This window comes from Callospermophilus lateralis, chromosome 6 (genome assembly GCF_048772815.1).
Source record: "Callospermophilus lateralis isolate mCalLat2 chromosome 6, mCalLat2.hap1, whole genome shotgun sequence".
NCBI classification, from domain to species: domain Eukaryota; kingdom Metazoa; phylum Chordata; class Mammalia; order Rodentia; family Sciuridae; genus Callospermophilus; species Callospermophilus lateralis.
In genome coordinates, this window is record NC_135310.1 from 161,221,071 (window position 1) to 161,236,615 (window position 15,545).

Sequence of the window (15,545 nt, forward strand, 5' to 3'; positions counted from 1 at the left end):
GGCCATGACTGGTTTCTATTTTCTGCTACTTCTTTCCGAGGGTGACCTCTGAATTTTTAGATCTGTCGTGTGAGCCACTGGCCACCTAGAGCCATTACATCGTGTCACCCCATGCATTCATTGGAGGAAGCCAAGGGCTGGAACCAGGGCTGGCTAACCCATGGCCTGTGGATTCCATGTCATCTTTATAGATTCTTCTTTTAAAGCCAATGTCCTGGCCCAAAGAGAGGTGACAGCTGGTTTTCTTGAGTACTAGGGAGAAACACAAGGCTCACCGATTGAGTGATCCCTCAGGCTACTGGAGAGAAAAGCTAGAATCCACCATTAACCACCCTTGCCACCTCATTTCTATGAGAGATTTGGGTTAGGTCACATTTGCTGAGGCCCTTAGGTTATCAGAGGAGACTCTTCACTTTCTCATTCCTCAAGGAAAGAGCACTGTACACCAAACAGCATGAACTAGGGGCTGTTCCAATACTAATGTTCAGTCTTTTGAGCATTTGAATATTTTTCTTAGCCTTTTCCTCGTTCTAAAATGAGGATGGTAGTACTTTACAGAACAATGCCATAGAAATGAGGTTATGCACATGCTATTGTAGTCATTTTACCTGGTAAATCACCATGCCATGCTATTCCCTGTTTTTGTAAAACGCCAACAACCAATGAAATCAATCTAGAAATTAAAGGGAAATGAGTGATTAACCCCAAAAAACAAACTTAAAAAAAATTAAAACATAGTTTGCTGAGGATCTTCATAGTGAAGAAATGTGACAAAATGCTGATGTGTCTTTTCATTATGATTTGTGTGTGTGTGTGCCTTTATACTTGGGACAGTTTCAGGAAATCCCAGTGCCAGTGCACGAGAAGTGGTCTCCACGTAGTGCCATAACCAGACAGATCCAGGACTCACCAAGTTACAGGAATAGAGGGTCAGAGTGTCTTTTGGACAGCTGCTTGATGGGAGGAACCCTGCACCCCAGGGATGGAGGAAGGAATCTTTGTGCCAAAGCCAACTGGAACCTCCTACATCAGTTGAGAAACAGTTCAGGCATGAGTGGCTGGCAAAACGCGCAGCTGACTCTCGGTCCCTTTGGTATCCCACAGGGTTTGGAATGTGTGCTGGGGCCACTTGGTGGGCAAGGTGGCAGTTACAACTGACATGGCTGTGGTCATGTCATGCTGGATCTCTGTTACCATAAATAAGTGGCAGCAAGCCTCTGACCCATGGTGAGCACCATCCCCAGTAGCCAAAGGCTAGGTGGAAGTTCTGTTAGACCACAACGCAAGAAAAGACCACTGACTCCAATTAAAATCAAATTAAAGCAAGCTTATTATTTCCACCGGCCGGGCTGCCTTTCCCATCAAAATCGTGGGAGCCAAGGACAGCAGCAAAGCTTCCTTGCAGCCCAGCTGTATAGCCCCAAAAGTTACACAAAAGGGGGGTTACAGATAACAAAACTCTGAGGAGCATAACACACAAATACTAGTTTACATTTTTGCTGACCCCAACATCAGAATTTATGAAGGTCTTTAGAGCCTCAGAGAGGGTTGTTATCTGGCCAGGGAAGGCCAGGATTTATGAGGCGTCACCAAGGTTCAGGAAAGGTTTGGGAATTTGAATCTAATGTTCCAAGCACTGAATTTTGCCCAGCTGAACCACAGAGGCCTTGGTAGTGTGGAAAGGAACTCAGAATAGCATGTGGAACGTCACACTGCAGACTTTATACCCCTATTTACCCAGCGGAAGGAGGGGTGGGAGGGAGGGGACGAAGGACGTGGGTTCTGTGAGATCCGACGGCGACTTCATCCAGCCGAGCAGGGAGAGGGCCGGCCGCAGGGCGTGGGGGGCTCGCGGTGGGGTTCGGGGCGACCCCAAGCCGCTCCTGGACGCCCTGCTCCGCCCTCTCATCCTCTGGCCAGGGGTCCTCCTGTCTTTCCCTCCTGGGAGGAAACTAAAGAAGCCAGGGGAAGTGCCGGGGTCCCGGGGTCGCTGCTGGAGTCGGAGCGCGCAGGCCCGGAGCGCGGAGCAGAGCGCGCGGACCGACGCGGGTCCGCGGGGCGCAGCCCCTTCCTCCCGTCTCCCTCCAGCAAAGTGGCCTTACGTTGTCGGCGTCTAAAAAACTCTGACGTGGGAATTAAAGGGGGCAATAGGGACTTCGCCCGCGGTCTGGAGAAGCCGGGGCTGTTACTGAAGCCCGGGGAGAAGCGGCTCCTTGGGGAGGGTCGCGCCGCGGTGCCGGCAGTGCCGGGCTCCGACGGCCGGGGGATGGAATTTCACCCATTGCAGCAGGGCGCTCCGTGGGCAGACCAAGTGCAGCTCTCGCGCCAGTGTCCGAGCGCTTCCAGGGGCCAGCCGACCCGAGCCCACCAGGATCGGCCCCAGGAAGCTCCGTTCCTGGGGAGGTCTCCTGTTGGGCCTCCTCCCGTCAGGCCACCAGAGTTGTGAGGCTGCCTTGCCGTCAGCTTGCCCGTGTGGACCGGCACCGGGAGGCGGGGAACCCAGCCTTCGGAGGGAGGCTGAAGTCCGGGCAGTCACTTACCCCAGAGCGCGGCGCGCTCCCCACGTAGTCGTGGCCGAGTGGTTAAGGCGATGGACTAGAAATCCATTGGGGTCTCCCCGCGCAGGTTCGAATCCTGCCGACTACGCGTGGGTGACACCCGGTCTAAGGGCCTGGTTTTGTGCCCCACTCGTGGGTGGGGCAGGTGCGACCATCCAGAGTCGTTAGGACTGCTCTCACCCCAGAGACCCCTTCAGTGTGCGTCTTCCCAAATGCAAACCGCAGCGAAAACCCCGGAGTTGCTACCGGTTTGGGCCCATCCTCATGGCGGCTGCCTGTTACCCCCTGGGTATGCCGAGTCCCTGATTAAAGCTTTTCCTTGCTCTTTTAGGCTCTCGGGCTCTCGGCACCATCTACAAGCCTCAATAAAGTAGGTGACCAATTAATCCTTATTTTTTCCTCACATATCTCAAGAATCATTGTCCCCCCCCCCCCCAGCTACTCCTACCAAAGCACATACCATCATAAATAAATTTCTACGTAAATAAATTCAAACGGGGAAGCCGCCCTGTGAGACGATCGCAGTGAACCTCGTGAAGGAAGGCCTCGGGTGCTCGTCACGGCCCAGAGCTTGCGTGGCCTCGTGCGACCTCCCACTTGCCAGCTCTTTCCTCAAGCAGAAAGGGAGGGTCTCACCGACGAAGGGCTTCTTAGAGGAGATCTCAGCCAGCCTGGAGGGGAACTGAGGTGGCAGTCCACACCCTGGTCGAAGCCCGGACCACCCATTCCACTAGAGCCACACCATGTCACTAGAGCCACACCATGTCACTAGAGCCACACCATGTCACTAGAGCCAACCATGTCTCCTCACAGCGCACCAAATGCGAGCTGCCAGGACCCTCTGAGCTCCCGGGGTAGGTGCACTTTGGGTCTCCCAGTTTACCAGATGGAGATGGGTTGTTTGTACAGGCATATCTCAAAGGTGGTGCTGTTTTGTCATCTGCATGTTTAATTACAGCTTAATGATGGTGATGCTTCCTGCTTCCCTTCAGGTGTTGCGACATAAAGAGGATTCTTCAATACAAAGGCCTGTGGGTCTGGCTTCCATGGCCTCCAACAGAATTTGTGAATCCCCTGACGCAGTGTCCACAATTGTCAGTTTTGCATCAGGGACATTTCTCTGTGAGGGGGTGAATACATTTTACTTTATCTACCATAAGAAGTTGAGCCAAAAAGTAAATTAAGAAGCTGTTTCTTAATGGCTTTCTGACCATTGATTGGGAAGAATAATTTACTAGTCCCTTTTATGGTTTTGAGAAACATAAAATAACCATGAAAAGATGTTTGGGTTCCAAACAGATTTCTTCTAACTCTTTTTTTTTTTTTTTTTAACCATTCCTTACATATTTTATTTGGAAATGTTTACCCAACTACGGGGAAACTAAAATTTTGAGACAGTGGATGTTATTAGATTATCATCAGTTTATTATAAAAGACACATGGAAATTATTTTCATGATGAAAGATTTCAGAACTTCAGTGGAATGGGCAGTTCATAGGATGCCATTTCAACAGTGATTTGTTTCAGTCTACATACTTTCCAAGAATGTCACCATCTCTAAATAAGAAATAATCCTTGTCATCTACAACTACTTTGGTGCCTCCATACTCTGGGAGAAAAACTTTTATCTCCAACTTTCACACTAACTGGCTGAGTCTCTCCACCCTTTGCTCTAGAGCCTGATCCCACAGCTACTGCTGTTGCTCGCAATGTTTTTCTTTGAGATTTTTCTGGAAGCACAATGCCTCCTTTGGTCACAGTTTCGGCTGCACTCCTTTCCACCAATACTCGGTCAAAAAGTGGAAGAAACTTTCTAAATGCTTGTCAGGCCATGACTCCTGCCTCCACCGCAGAGACCCACAGTCCGGCCCTAGATGTCTTTTAATAGGTTTGTCTCACATAAGCCCAATTCCTCTCCCCCCCTCCCCCCAAAAAAACAAAAAACCACCATACTCGGCACTATACCAGGAAAGAAGCCGTTCCTGGGAAAGGCTGTGCCCACTCCTGGGCCTGTGTCTGTCTCTGCTGTTTGAAGACTGAACAAGCCCGTGTCTACCTAAAGCAAATTGCTCCAAGGCTTTCCTGACCCACACTGCTGACAGAATGGCCAACTTGTCCTTTGCTTTTCCTTTTCTATTTCCATCTTCTGAGAACAAATAGGAATCCCTTCAAGGATTTAGATGTACAAGTTGCTTCTTGTATACTGAAAAACACTTTTTTCCCCCAATCAACACCTTCAAGTCTTATTCACCTAAAGTTACAGATTTCAGTGTTATTTGTGCCTTTCCCTTTGTTTCTGCCTTTATGCTCTCAGTGATACTCCGTTTCTTCAGACTCTCCGTGTTTCGCTACATTCATTTGCAAGTTTATAGAGTATCTCTCCTAGTGGACACTAGAGCCCGAGGCAGGGGAAATGCTCTGTGCCTTGCTTAGCACTGCCCCAGCACTCCAGTGCATGGGTCAGTCCATTCAGAGTGAGTTTTTTTTGACATCATGAACTGTAGGAAAGAGATTAACCAAGTTAGTTCCACTCTGTAATGGTTAGCACATGGGCTCTGAATCCAGTGAGTTCAAATAACTTGTTTCTTTCTCAGCTTTATTGCCTGTTTTAGTTTAGTTTTGGTTTTTTGCCGCAGTCTCTGGCTGGGCACAAATCACAAGCCTCCACACAGCTTGTAGATTCAAACAGCAATTCTTTATTCCCAAACTCACACCGGCCGTCTACAAACACGTTCTGGGGAAATCCACGTTCTCTGCCCGAATCCACACTCCACTGGGCTTCTGTCTCCCAAAAATACTGTCTGACCCTAAGAACTCAAGAGGAACTCAGGCAGCAGGATACGCCCTATTCTAAAGGGGGAACGCCCTAATCTCCTATTATGCTAAACCGGGAACACCCTAAACACTGATCCGCCCTGGTCCTTGAGCAAGGTCACCTTATGCTGGGAGCCATCAGCCAAGTAGGTATGACAAATTCCTTGCCAGCTTACTCCCATGCTGTCTAGTGGAAGGACTTCTGAAAGGTGACCTTGCTCAAGGACCAGGGCAGGATCCGTGTTTAGGGTGTTCCCCCTTTAGAATAGGGCGTATCCTGCTGCTGAGTTCCTCTTGAGTTCTTAGGATCAGACAGTATATTTTGGGAGACAGAAGCCCATGCGGTGTGGATTTGGGCAGAGAATGTGGATTCCCCCAGAGCGTGTTTGTAGACGGCCTGTGTGAGTTCGGGAATAAAGAATTGCTGTTTGAATCTACAAGCTGTGTGGAGACTCGTGATTTGTGCCCAGCCAGAGACTGCGGCAACCTTACATGCAAAGTCGCTGCAAAATGTCCTATTTCCATGAGTCCTTCCACTAAAGAAACATGGGGGTATGCTGGCAAGGAAATTGTCATACCTACTTGGCTGATGGCTCCCAGCAGTTTTTGTCTACCTAAACCATACTAGCAAACTTCATCCCTGACATATTTATAAATGACTGTGAAAGGATTCAGGCATCTACATACTATATGATAAGGAAGGGAAAAAAAGGTCAAAAGTAAATACTTTGGGGGCTGGGGTTTTGGCTCAGTGGTAGAGCACTTGCCCAGCATGTGTGAGGCACTGGGTTCACTCCTCAGCACCACATAAAAATAAATAAATAAAATAAAGATCCATTGGCCACTAAAAAAAAAAAATTAAGAAAAATATTTTTTAAAATTTTTAAGTAAACACTTTTAATTAAAATAGGCTAAAAAGGAATAAAAAGTCCAGAAATTAATTTAACAACAGAAGTATAAACTTATACTCTGAAACACTGATAAAAGAAATTGATGAAAATTGAAATGAATGAAGACATCCCATGTTCATGGAGCTGGAGACTTGATATTGTTAAGATGGCACTATTCCTGGGGCTGGGGTTGTGGCTCAGTGGTAGACTGCTCACCTAGTATGAATGAGACACTAGGTTTGATCCTCAGCACCACATAAAAAATAAAATAAAGATGTAGCATCCACCTAAAAATTAAAAACCAAAAAGATGACAATATTCCTCAAATTTAATTTTGAATTTAACATAATGTGATCATAATTTCAGCAAATTTTTGGTGGAAATTATCAAGCTGTTTAAGAAAATTATTTGGAATTTCAAGAATAGCAAGAACAACTAAAAAGAAAGAAAAAAAAAACTAAGAAGACTCACACTTCCAAATTTCAAGACTAATGTCAAAGCAATAGTCAAGGAAACAAGGTACTAGGAGAAGGATGAACACGTAGCTTCATGGAACAGAGTTGAGAGTTCAGAAATGAAGCCATGCGTCTCTGGTGGGCCGAGTTTTGACAAGGTTCCAAGATCCCTGTGGCAGAAAGAATAAACTCTTCAACAAGTCGACAAAGAAATTGGCCTTACCTAACACCTTTTACAAAAACTATTTCAAAATGGTCAGGCAGTAAATGTAATAGCTAATATTAATAAACCTAGGGTACATCTTCATGACCTAAGACTTGGTAGTTAACACCAAAAGCACAAGAAACAGAAGAGAATACATAAAGTCGACTTCATCAAAATTTAATTTTCGTGTTTTAAAAGACACTATCAAGAAAGTGATGGCCTTAAGAATGGAAGAAAACGTGTGGAAATCATACATCTGACAAGGGCCTGGCGTCTACAAAATACAAAGAGCTCTTACAATTCGACGATAAAAGATAAGTAACCGGCTAAAAATGGGCAAGAGACAGGAAGGGACATTTCTCAAAGGAAGATCTACATAGATCAAGGGATTGGTATTGTGAGTCACCTGGGAATTCAAATCAAAGCTACAGCGAAATGTCCCTTCATGTCCACAAAGGCGGTACCCCGTCAGCTTGTCATACAGCAGCAGGTGTCGTGAGGACATGCAGAAATAGAAACCACCACTTCCCCTCCCGCGGGTGGGCACCCGAGTGGACACAGTCCCCAGTTTCTCAAACTCCTGAATGTGGAATGGCCGTATGGCAGCCTTCTCCTCCTAGTAGTCCACCGATCAGGAAGACCTGTAGGTTCGGGACATACGGAAGCCTGTGTTGTGAACACTGAGTCTCTCGCGTATCGAGTGCTTTCTATCCGATTTGTGTCCACAGCAAGGCCGAGACCAGCCTGGCAGGCCTTCTTTAAGTTCAAAGATGCATGTCTACATGACTTCACTCCATTCTACACCACGAATAGGGGACCGCCTAGGGGCTGGGTCGTGTCCCCTGAGAGCTCCCTGCGTACTTCCCGTCAGCAGGTGGGGAGGGACCTTCAGCTGTGCACCCAGCGGGGTCCCAGAGGTCACTGTGACCTCTCGGGGGGTTTGCGATAGTCGCCGCTGCCTAAGGTTCTGCGGGGGACGCCGAGATGTGGCTCCACCATCTTCACCAGAGGCCGGGACAGGCGACAGCTCGGCTACTGCAGCCACGGGGGAGGGGTCCTACCAGTTCCCGGGATAAAGCGACAAGTAGGGGACAAGTCTGCAAAAACACGCAGACGACTGACCTCTACAGAGTCCTGAAAGTCGAGTTCTGCGGGTGGTGCAAGGAGGGAACCGGGCTAAGCGCCACCTCCCCTCCCTTCTTTTTATTCCCAGTCAGGGCCAGGCCCGTCTGCCCAGGCGGCCCTGGAGCTGCCCACCCTCGGGCCTCAGCCCCGGGAACCCCCGGCGTCGCGGGGTGCGCCACCGCCCGGGCGCCCGAGGTTTCACTGGTCGAGACGGCGGCGGGCCTCGCGTAGTCGTGGCCGAGTGGTTAAGGCGATGGACTAGAAATCCATTGGGGTCTCCCCGCGCAGGTTCGAATCCTGCCGACTACGAACTTGGGGTTTTGTTCTCGAACTCGGGGAGGAAACCGGGGCCAGTGCAAAGCAGAGCATGACCTTGACCCTAAGCTTTCCCGGTGCCTCACAAGGGTGTCAGGGACTGGTGCCAGCACAGCAGCAAGACGCAGTGCGTGGTCTGGTTTCTCACCCGCGTTAAAGCGTGTCAGTGGAGTGTCACTGAGCCCTCGGGGACACCCCCAGCGCCGGGCCTCTGAGCATAGCGACAGAGTCACGTGTGTGAATAAAGTCCATGACTTTTGACAAAAGTGAAAGAAAAGTGCGTGGTGTCGTGACAACTGGACACCCACGGACAGACCAAGCACAGGGAGACCCCAGACCTCCTCCTCACCCCAACCGACTCCACAGTCAACGAGGCCTCGGGCTGACGCCAGCCCTCGGACGGAGGCCGGGAGTCCACCGCGTCGGGACCCCACCTCCGCTCCACCGGGTCCTGGGGAGACCGGGAGGACAGTCCCCAGTGGGAGACTGTCCGACGGGGAGCCCAAGGCCGCGGAGTTCCCAGAACTCACAGACCAGCGTCCAGGTGCGAGACCACGGGCGACGCAGGACTCGCGGCGAGCGCCGGGGGTGGGGGGGTGGCCCACAGGCACCGCGCCGCGCCCGGCCCCGTCCGCCCCGGGAAACTCGGGTCCCGCCGCCCGACAGCGCCGTGCGCCCCGCAGAGCAGCGGACAGAAGCGCCCCACGCCCCGGAGCAGTCGGAGAGCGCCGCTGCCGCCGCGAGGCCCCTTCCCAGCGCGAAGCTACCGTGCGACCCGACGTCTGCGCTCTCGGTCACTTGTCCCAGGGACATGGAGGCCCGAGTCTCCACGGAACTCTGTGCGTGGCGTTTCCGCAGCGGCTTTGCTCCTGCTGTCTCGCCGTCGGAAGAGCCCAGATGGGAGGGCGGTTCGGTGCCCGCCTGAAGGTCACCCTCTGGGACAGCCACGCCACCGACTGTCGCTCAGCGTGTGAAGGAATGCACCACGGGCCCAGGCGACACGGGGAGAGTCACGGGAATCGGGAGAAGCCGGACACGGTCCGCTTTTTGGGCTCCGTCTAAATCGCTTTCTGGGGATGTCGTGGTCTGCGGCGAAGAGGCTGCTGCTCTCCGGGTCGGGGGCGGCGGAGGAGGACGCGGGGCGGAGGGGGACCGGGGCGGAGGGGGACCGGGAGGGCCCGCCCGACGGACCGACGGCGGACAGTCTCTAAGGGCTGGCGTCGGGGGAACCGCGAGGGGCCTTGGCATGTCCTCCCGCTCCTGCAGCCAGAATTTCCGACTTGGCAACTCGGCGAAGGGCTGCGGACTGCGGACTGCTCCGGGTAAGGAGGCGAGAATGGGGTGGAGTGGGCTGGGAGGGACAGCGCGGAGCCGGGGCGGAGAGAACGCCGGCAGGAAGCCGCCGAATTGAGTGGCGGAGCGTTGGACGACGGAGGGATGACTAGTAGACTCCTCCCCAGCCTCCACCGAGCAGAGTGGCGCAGCGGAAGCGTGCTGGGCCCATAACCCAGAGGTCGATGGATCGAAACCATCCTCTGCTAGTTGCCTTTTAGCTCTCCGTTTCTCCCCACCTGGGCGGGTGGCTGCGGTGCTACCCCAGGAACTCCCGTCTAGGCCTTCGGCTAAGGCAGGGGACCCAGACGGAACTCTGGGAGGGAGCCGAAAGTGGCTCCGCTGATCTACCCCACGCAGAAGATGAAGGTCTTGCAGGCCTTATGAAGGAGCACAGTTCTTCCGTGAGACGGCAGCTCTCTCTTACGGCTCCTGCAGGCTCCAGGCAGGAGGAGCCCCCGGTACCAGAAGGGCGCGAGCTGAACCATGGAGTGGCCTTCGCTGTCCCACCAGGGGCATCTCGCAGGAGGGAGGAACGATCTAGGCTGTCGACCTAGGGCTGTGCGGAGAAGCCAAGGGCCTTCACAGGACTGAAGAACCACAAATGCAGGACTTGAAACGACCCAGCTAGATTCCAGTGGATTCCACCCCCATGGGGCAAAGATGATTCTGCTGCATTGCAGATTACTGATACTATGAAAGGAGATATTCCCAAATATGCGACTCTCTGTGGCTCTTGGTAAAAACTTGAGCTGCGTGATTGAATGAACAGTGGCCACTGGTCTATCTGAGGAAAATGCCAGTCTCCCACACCTCATAGGAGGTCCTTCACGTCTCCTTAGAACAACTTGGTCCATTTACATGCTTGGAGAGTGACGGTAGAAAGAATTCCTGACAAGTGGGATTTTAAAAAGCTGGCATCAAACAAGGGAATTGAATCATTCCTACCAGTAGTTTCAAGAAGGGAGGCATTTAAAGATCACTTATGACCTTAGCTTAAGCTCACAGTAAACTTTAATTCCATCCAACACACTTATGGTGACCACCTTCTAGATAGGACAGGTTCTGGTCCCTTATATATTACCAATATCTAAATATGTACAAGCTAGCAAATTGAGTAAGCATTATACTGCATCTCACATAAATACAGACCAAGAATATGCACAGAAGAAGTAATTTATGCCGTAGGAATTTAAAAGCCAAAGCTTGAAAAAATTGGAAATACAATTTTCTATACTTCAGTTTGAACTGCCCCTCAGACTCAGTTAATGGCCTGTGGCTGGTCACTTCTTGACTAGTTTTGAGCTGTTCTAAGAGAGAATGTAATTTAGAAAGGGAAGGATATTGAGATGAAAAAGAATTCGGATTGAAACTGTCAGCTCATTTAGGTTATAATTGTGGACCAAATGTACTAGGAGCTCTGAGAAGCTATTCTTTCTACAAAGAGTTTTATCTATTTATTTGCTTGTTTGTTTATTTTTGTGGTAGGCAAAGTGTTGTGTGATTGCTGCAGAAACAAAAGTGAACAAAGAGCACAGTCCCAGTTCTTTTGTTTATTAGTGCCCATTAAGAATATTCTGCAAATGTAAATAAGCCCGCTCAGGGAGAGTTTGGAGAAGTGGCTTGTGGTCAGCACCGCAGGAGCACAAAGAGGGTGGAATGCACACTAAAAATGAAAACTTCAGTTTCCAGGTGGATGAACACTGGAGAGGCTGACTGAAAGAAAATGTGGGTCCACCACCTCCCACCTACAGAATCCATGCAAGGGCAGCTTGTGGGCCCATTCATTAGAGGAGGTGGTTTATACTGGAAAGCAATAATAGGAAAGAAAGGATTAAGATCAAGTCTGGCAATGGAATTAGGGGCATGGCTTCTCTAAGTACACATGTGTCCGCTTTGGTCTATGAGCCTAAAGTATATCTGGACCCTGCCAGGCAGCACACATGCTCACAAAAAAGCTCCCCAGGGTGGAATGCGGGTATATGCAGCCTTGTCACCTAGGCACAGATGCTTGGCCCAATATAGAAAAACTGCTAACAGTTAAGAAGTACTTCTTGCCTACATATGTTTATGCATTTTCTCAACAACAAAAAGCAGTTGGAAATTCTCCCTTCTGCTTCAAGGTCATGAATTAGGTAAGAGATTCTCAGCTTTTGTAGAGTTTGCCCTTTTCAAATCAATATCACATATATAGATAGATAGATTTTTAAAAATATTTTCTTTCACAAAAAGATACCCATGACACAAAACATACAATTGAAAAAGTTATTTTTAAGGAGTTCACAAAAACTGTGGCAGATGTGGGCTGCAGTGGGGGGAGGGAGAGGGAAAGGTGGCTGGCAGGAGATCGCTGCCTTCTGAATGCTCTTCCATGTTGAATAATCTGATTTAACTAGTAGGTTTAAAATCACCAAAATGACTTTAGGCATGAAGCTGCTTTCGAAATAGCAGTACCGCCTTTGAAATGTAGCCATACGACTCATTAACGGCGGTCTCCTGGTGTCCTCACCTCTGCTGAAGATGCAGTGGAACCAGCTCCTCCAGTTTCTCTCCTTAGGGCTCATGGGGTGCAGTTTCCCCACAATGCACTTTTGAGACCCTAGAATGAAACCCCTGTAGGTCTGGCAGAAGAGAAGGAAGCCCAGGTGATTGGAGGGTGGTTGGAATCTCTACTTAGTTCCTTCTCAAAGCTTGCTGGGAGGCGGCTGAGAAAAGGTCCTCCGTGTATGGCCCTTTCCCTTTCTTGCAGAATGCAGACAGAAGCAAGCTCTTAACTCCAAGTATTCTGAGCCTGGCTGTGTCAATCACACGGGGCCTCCTGCACCTATACCAGGGCTGGTTCTTATTCCAGTGAGTTACAGTCTCATCTGGAGTTTGCCCTTTTCTAACCACGACCATCCTGGACCCCAGGACAGGACCACTTGGGCTGGGGACGTGGGTTGGTTCTTTCTAATTGAATTACAAAAAAAATGCTTCGGTTTTTTTTTAACCTGTGTAGTATATTGCCTTTAATGCCCAATTTAGATTGGCGTCTGGGCGATAGTAGCTGAGTCTTGCTGTCTTGTGTTTGATGCTGGGTTTTCCAGAATTCCCTTTGCTGCGTGGATGAGTACTGCAGGAATGGGGAACGGGACAGAGAGTGGTTCTGCGGAGACTGTCTTGTTTGTCTAGGAAAGGATGCCTTTCAAATGGGGTGACTGCAGGGAGCAAGAAAGCATCATCGCCAACACCCGGGCTTTCCTTGGGGGCTAGGGGAGAGGGTGAGAAAAGTATTGCGAAAAGTAATTACGGTCCAAATACTTTACACATGCACACACACCAAAATTTTTTTTTAATAAATAAATAAAAAGCAAACAACAACAAACAAGAAAGCAGGTTGGGGATGTGTTCTAGAAAGGAATGTGTTCTATATCCGTTGTTATTTCTTATGGGTAACATACAGGAAGGTGGGGGAAGTTTGAGAGGAAACTGATGGAAAACCAGGTTACTATCTTGTGGGAGAGACTACTAACATAATTATCCTCTTTCCTTCCTACAGGGAAGTAAGAGGGAACGTAGTCGGCAGGATTCGAACCTGCGCGGGGAGACCCCAATGGATTTCTAGTCCATCGCCTTAACCACTCGGCCACGACTACCTGGAGCACACCTGGCTCATGGTGATAGATAGCTGTGCCAAGCTGTAGCTCTGCCGAAGGCCACGTCTACCAGCAGTAACTCGTTTGCTGTCCATGTTTCTTACTGTTGGGCATCACTAGATAAATATGTTGCAGCAAGTTGACAAGGAACACTTCACCCTACAGGTGGGAAGGTCCTTATCCTGATTGGCGCCAGTTAGATGAGTGCCACACTGTTGACAAGCAATGCCAACGTCAGCACCGGGAAGGTTCCTATCCTGACAGGAGGAGACCGAGCAGGAGGCCTTCCCAGAAACCAGGCTTCACACGGTCGCTTCTGGTGGGGATGGTGAGCCACGCCCAGCACCTGGAGACGCTCAGACACTGGTGAAAGAGGTGCACTTCTGTCTGCGGACGGGAGCGCCTTGGTTGAGTGGTTTCTGGAGCTCCCAGAGGGACAGAAACACTGACCACAGCCTAGCGACACACTGCCTGAGCGACACACCAGCCCCTAAATTTTAAACTGTGCATGTGTGTGACCATTGATAGTCCTTTGGAAAATTGACAACCATTTGAGTTAAAGGATATACTATTTTATTTTAAAACTTTCTCTCTTTTTTCTACATATATATGCAGGAGTAAACTTGAAGCAGACGCAAGCTCCCAAACATTAAAAAAATCGAAAATCTGTATTTAAAGACTCATGACTATTGTCTATTTCAGCGTTCTTTCCAAGTGATTTTTGAAAGTTACAGTTAAAGTCAACAGGCAAGTGTGTGGGGGGAGAGTCCATTAATTATATCAATGTCTAACTAGCATTGATTATTTGAGAAACAAGTTTAGGTGAATGAACTCACTGATCAACACGACAGTTGATCAGTCCAAGGGCAACCAGATGCAAATGTCCTGAGCAACAATCAGCAAATAACCAGCTAACCAGTTGCTAATTCATCTGTACAACCTGGATATCAATGACTGGTTCTTACTGTGGAAAAATCAGAAAAACTAATCAATAATCTCACAATCCAGAAACCAGCACAGGCAGCATTTTGGATTCTCCCACAGAATTCCAAATACAAAAATTCTGCATAAGTGCTTCCATCCTGTAAATGGGTGCTGACATTTTCCCAGAGTAATTACAATCTCTCAAAGTATCGGTTTTAGTGGTTTGGGTGATGATCTATTAGGCAAGTGGGACAAAAACGTTATATATCACTTTTTACATCAATTTTCACTCTTACAATTAGAATAAGAATAAAGATGCGGGGGAGTACGTTTTCCTTTGGTTAAGACTGTTCCCTAGAAGAGTGGGTCTCAAGACTCAGAACCACCTTGTTAGGACAGACAGCTGGACACCCTCCCTGCCGCCCACTCCAATCCTGTGGATCCCACATCAACTCATGGTGCTCATTCTGCTGATGCTGGGACAGAACTCAGAGGAGGCCGCTCAGGGACAATGAACTTCAAACGAACTGCGTGTCACCGAGGGTAACCCTTTCAGAAGACAATCAAAGGTGCAGCCACAGCAAACGCCGTGAGCGTGAGGCAAGATCAGTATTCACCTGAAGGAAGGCGGGAGGGGGTGGCCTTTCCCTCTCGGGCTTCGCCAGCCTCCACCGTGAAGGTCCCTTTGATACGTGAATCGTGGGTTTGCGTTCTGGCAACGGCGCCGCCCTCGGAAGCCGTGACCTTCTCCCTGACCTTTCCGTGGGCAGGCCTCTGTCTGCGCTCTCGTCCCTCCTCTCGGACACTCCAGAGCCGCCGAAGCGAAGCCTTCCCTCCCGCCCCAGCTGAGCCCGTCTGGCTTCCCGTGCGCGTCTTTTGCGCGTTTCCGAGCGGCGCAGGGCCCAGATGGCCGGCCTCCAGGCCCTTGGGATCCCTCCGCTCCGCTGGCCCGGCCGCGGCCTCCCCGCGAGGGCGCCTGCTCTCGGCCGCTGCCGCCCTCCGCACCCTCGCTCCCGTGGGGTCGTGGGCGTCCTTGCGGAGGGACAGTCCGCTGGCCGCCGTCCGAGGTTCCCGAGCCCGAGCAGACGTCTGCGCTCCCGGTCCTTCTTCGTAGCCACCAGGTGGCGTGGAGCGGCCCGGTCCCTCCCCCTGGGGACCTGAAGACGGGGGAAGGGCAAGTCGCGGAGGCCCGCGGCGGAAGGTTCCTTTGCAGAACTGCAGCCCCCGGCGCGACAGGGGCGCGGGGTCCGGCGCCAAACCTCGGCTAAACCCAGCTGCCCCAGAAATTCGTC

At 50.4% G+C, this 15,545-nt stretch overlaps 1 protein-coding gene, 4 non-coding genes and 1 pseudogene across 5 annotated transcripts in view; 3 read left to right on the plus strand and 3 right to left on the minus strand.

Annotated features, from left to right (window-relative positions):
- Positions 1–15,545, minus strand: part of LOC143401644 (uncharacterized) — a 742,139-nt gene that overhangs the window by 43,510 nt on the left and 683,084 nt on the right. The window lies entirely within an intron of this gene.
- Trnas-aga (transfer RNA serine (anticodon AGA)) lies at positions 2,565–2,646 on the plus strand. Its single transcript has one exon. It is a non-coding gene; the product is annotated as a tRNA-Ser (tRNA).
- LOC143401665 (10 kDa heat shock protein, mitochondrial pseudogene) lies at positions 3,963–4,391 on the minus strand (annotated as a pseudogene).
- Trnas-aga (transfer RNA serine (anticodon AGA)) lies at positions 8,275–8,356 on the plus strand. Its single transcript has one exon. It is a non-coding gene; the product is annotated as a tRNA-Ser (tRNA).
- On the plus strand, positions 9,832–9,903 carry Trnam-cau (transfer RNA methionine (anticodon CAU)). Its single transcript has one exon. It is a non-coding gene; the product is annotated as a tRNA-Met (tRNA).
- Positions 13,248–13,329, minus strand: Trnas-aga (transfer RNA serine (anticodon AGA)). The gene has a single exon. It is a non-coding gene; the product is annotated as a tRNA-Ser (tRNA).